We start from the raw sequence: 4,857 nt of genomic DNA, 5'->3' as shown, positions 1-4,857 counted from the left end.
ACAATAGTTCAAATAGTGGAAACGCAGGGGTATCGAAAGTCGAGCCAAAAGGTCTTCACCAAAGAAAGTTGGATTATGAGGCCGCTAGACATCGAATTTTTTGTGAAGAAATGTTAGCAAGGAAAAGAAGTAGGAATTATAAGAAAATAAAGAAAATGAGAGAAAGAAAAAAGATCATGAAAAGAATTTTTAATAAAATAATTTCAACAATTGTCGCGTTGAAGGGCGACAACCGTTTCTTCGCTCAAACGAAGATCGGTGATAGGGATGTCTTAGCCTTGCTGGATTCAGGTGCTGGCGCGAGTTGCTTGGGTAAAAATTACGAAAAAGTAATAGAAGGCAGAGAGGGTAGCATCATCCCATTAAAAAATCAAAAGATACGTACAGCGAATGGCGGCGAAACGCCGGTGGTTGGTGCTATCACTCTGTCTGTCTTTTGGGATGGAGTGTATAAGGACCTTGGATTCCTTATCGTGCCAGGCCTCCAGCAAGAGGTTTATTAGGGGTAAACGCGTTCAACTCACACTGCCGTGGCGGAACTTGTACCCACCGAGGGCGATTTTTCTTTTGATGCCGTGCAGCATGTCCTTACAAGAGAGCAAACTGTGGCTTTAGAAGGGATCAAGGCGCAGTTCCCATCATTTGCTGTTTTGGGGTTAGGGAAAACCAACGTAGAAGAACATGTAATCGAAGTTTTGGATGAGAATCTCCCAGCCAAACAGAGGCACTATCCAATATCACCAGCGATTCAAAAACTTGTCTTTGAAGAACTAGACAGGATGCTGAGTCTAGGGGTGATTGAGGAGAGAAATAGTAGCTGGAGCTCCCCCGTATCGCCGGTGATAAAAGGTGAAAAGAAGCGGCTCTGCCTCGACGCGAGGAAGATCAATGAGCGGACTATAAAGGACGCTTATCCACTTCCGAACATTGACGGGATTCTCAGCCGGCTTCAAAACACTAGGTTTATTTCGGCCATCGACCTAAAGGATGCCTTTTGGCAAATACCGCTCGAAAAGAAATCTAGAGAAAAGACGGCTTTTACAGTGCCAGGGCGTCTCCTATACCAATACAAAGTCATGCCGTTTGGACTGTGTAACGCAGCGCAAAGAATGTGTAGACTTATAGACAAGGTTATACCCGCTTCTTTACGTGATTCCGTGTTTGTGTATTTAGATGATTTGTTGGTATTGGAAAAGGTCGCGAAATGTTTACGTGAAGCTAACCTTACCATTAATGTGGAAAAAAGTAAATTTTATTTCAAAGAAGTTAGATACATAGGCTATGTAGTGGGCGAAGGTTGCTGCTGTGAGGGATTTTCCCGAACCGAAAACACCAAAGCAGCTCCGATGGTTTCTAGGGATGTCAGGCTGGTACCGTCGTTTTATCCAAGACTACGCGACCATTGCAGCTCCGCTGCACGACTGTCTCACTAAAGATAAAATTAAAAAGTTTAATATGACAGACGAAGCAAGAAAGTCGTTCGGGCGACTAACGGAGGGCCTTATTTCTGATCCCGTACTGGTACATCCTGAGACAGACGTTTTTACATCCAGTGCGATGCTTCTACAGACGGAGTGGGCGGGGTACTCTTTCAGTTAGACGACGAGAACAACGAACGACCGATAACTTACATTTCCGCGAAACTAAATAAAGCGCAGTGAAATTATAGCATCACCGAGCTGGAGTGTTACGCGGCGGTGATAAGCGTAAAAAGATTTAGGCCGTACGTTGAATGTTTGCCGTTCACAATTATAACTGATCACGCGAGCTTGAAATGGTTGATGAACCAGAAAGATCTGTCTGGAAGACTCGCGCGGTGGAGTTTAAAATTGCAGGCCTTCGACTTCCAAATTGAACACCGGAAAGGAGCACTTAACGTTGTCCCAGATACGCTGTCGCGGGCTCACATCGAGGAAATTACGTTATCAGACAGACTAATGGACATTGACTTAGACTCACCCTACTTTAAAACTGAAGAGTATGACGGACTCAGTTTGACAGGGGGGACGATCTTCAACAGGACCAGACCTGGAAGCTCTGGGTACCATCGGAGCTGCGTGCAGGATTGGTGGATGCTTCTCACAGCTCACCTTCAGCCGGGCACGGAGGCATCCATAAGACGTTAGCCCGTATACGTGAGAAATATTACTGGCCTGGTATGGTGATCGATGTGCAAAGATATGTTAGAGATTGTGAAGTCTGCAAAGGAAATAAGACCCAAAATTCTTTCCACCGACCACTCATGGGCAAGCAGCACGTAACTGAACGACCTTTCCAACGATTGTTTATTGACTTTATGGGCCCATACCCACGTACGTGTGATGGAAATGTTTATGTATTTGTGTGTCTTGACCATTTTTCTAAGTTCGTCTTTTTAAAACCTATGCGTAAGGCCACATCTGTAGAAGTAGTTAAGTTTTTAGAAAAAGAGGTACTTCACATCTTTGGAGTTCCGGAATACGTCCATTCTGATAATGGCAAAAAATTTGTCTCTGATATTTTCACGAAACTTTTAGAGAAGTATGGAACAACTCACATCCGAACGGCTTTCTACTCTCCACAAGGGAATGCAGCGGAGAGAGTAAATCGCTCAATGCTACAAATCCTGAGGTCATTTATTAAAGAGAACCAAAAGAATTGGGATAAGTACATCTGTGATGCAGCTTTTGCCCTGCGCAGTGCGGTACACACTTCCATAGGTTGTGCACCATACTATGCCACGTTTAGCATGCCAATGAGGCAACATGGGGCATCCTATGAAGTGTGTCGCAAACTAGGATCCGTTAAAGATTCGGATATAGAGATATATACGCGAGCAGATAAATTACAGGCAATAAGAGAGACTATTATGAAGGAATTGAAGCTAGCACATGAGCGAAGCCAAAAGGTTTACAATACTCGGAGCAAAGATGTGAAATTCGAACCCGGACAAGTCGTATACCGCCGAAATTTCAAGCAGAGTTCGAAAATTGAAAGGTACCATGCGAAACTTGCCCCTAAGTAAGTAAAGTGTATAATCCTCAAAGTGATTGGTAACTCCATGTATGAACTCGGCGATACAAGTGGCAAGAAAATCGGCGTATACCACGCTAAAGATATATTTGTTGCGTAATTACATGTTGAATGTTAGTTTGTTGTTGTATGTTAAATGTAGATATGTGTTATGTTTTCTAGCTTTAGTTTGTGACTTGACCATGAAAGTAATTATTTATGCAATTATCTATATTTATAACTATTTATATACTTGACCTTACTGACTTACTTATTTATTTATTTATTTTTTTTATTATCTATTGTAATTTTTTTTACTCTGTGATATTTTCTTCTACTAACTGACTAAAAACTGTGATATAGATTTAGATGCATAACTGTGATATAGGCTTAGATACTTACCAGTGATATAACTTTAGATTTAACCCGCATGTCCTTCTAGTCCGTAAAATAAGCATACATCTGTGATATTAGTTTTAGTGGTAGAAAATTGAATAATTCTGGTTCTGCCCCTATACGAGTTTAACCTAGACCCTGAATAATGGAGAGAATAGGAAATAGCCCGGCTTTAGGTCGTGGGACGAGGCCATACGTTAGGCGCATCAAGGGAAAAGGATTACAGGCTGCTCTTTGAATTTTTTTACGCCCAAGCTCCATGCTGCAAGCAACATCGGCGGATGCGAGCCTGTAGCGGCAACCTGTTGGTTAATACAGGGTTAATCATATTTGAACATCTACGTAGGTATCTGTGTGCTTTCGCCAACACAGCTATGTATACATGTGTTAGTAACTGGTGAAAGCAAACACATGTATAGAGATGTACGAATATGTATATGTTATTATATGTGGAGATAGTTCGTGTAAATTTGTAGATACCGTATCCCGCCAATGTTAGATTGTGTGTATTGGGTCCTTCGTCTTTGAGTGAAAAAGGAAAACGGGAAACTTTCAGCTTGTTAGGATTGCTTACGAAACGAGCAAACGGCTTCTTGCAATATCAAAAGCGACTTGAACATAAACGGAAGTGTCTAGTGTGAAGTTTATTTTAAAAGTGCCAAAAGTTTTTTTAAGTTTGGTTTTTTTTCTGTTAGCCGTGTTAACGGACCAACAAGCACCGGCCTACGACAAAGTCCTGGTATGCTGTACCCTCTCCAGGAGTTACATATATAGGTAAGTCTAGTGAAGTCCCTTTTTCTAAACCCCTGTGCAGTGAAAATAAATCGAAAATAAAAATAAAAATGCATAAAATAATATAAAATGATAAAATAAAATAAAACTGTAAAATAATAGTAAAATACCTAAATTCTAATAATAATGTGCATATTAAATAATATTTAAAAATAACTTTCTAAAATAAAATAAAATTAAATTAATTTAAATTAAAATAAAAATTAAAATTAAAATAAAAGGAAAATAAAATTTAAATAAAAATAAAATTTAAATAAAATGAAACTAAAATTAAAATAAAATAAAATGAAAATAAAATCAAAGTAAAATATAGGGAAATATAAACAAACACATAAAGCAATATTTAAGTAAAAGGATAAGATGTTCACATGCATGCCTCGAATTTTTTTCTGAGTCCTTTTCCCTAAGTGACTTCTTATTTTCTTCTCTAAATAGTAAGCCAAAAACATAAATTACACTAAGGCAGCCTAATATTCAATAAGGAGCAGAGGAAACATAAGTACGGTGCCGGATCCCACGCAGAGACAGGAAAGTTGTCTCACTACGCTCCTGGCAGGCACCGAGGATTTTTGGATGATATAGGGCAACAGAGGAGAACAACGAAGAGGGGAGGAGCAAGTCTCGAGCCACCGCCGAGCAGAGATCAAAAATTAATCAATATTTTTTTGGGTTAATTTT

Source organism: Eurosta solidaginis, chromosome 1, assembly GCF_040869045.1.
Source record: "Eurosta solidaginis isolate ZX-2024a chromosome 1, ASM4086904v1, whole genome shotgun sequence".
NCBI classification, from domain to species: domain Eukaryota; kingdom Metazoa; phylum Arthropoda; class Insecta; order Diptera; family Tephritidae; genus Eurosta; species Eurosta solidaginis.
The sequence above is the reverse complement of the archived record's forward strand: the minus strand, read 5'-3'. Positions refer to the sequence as shown.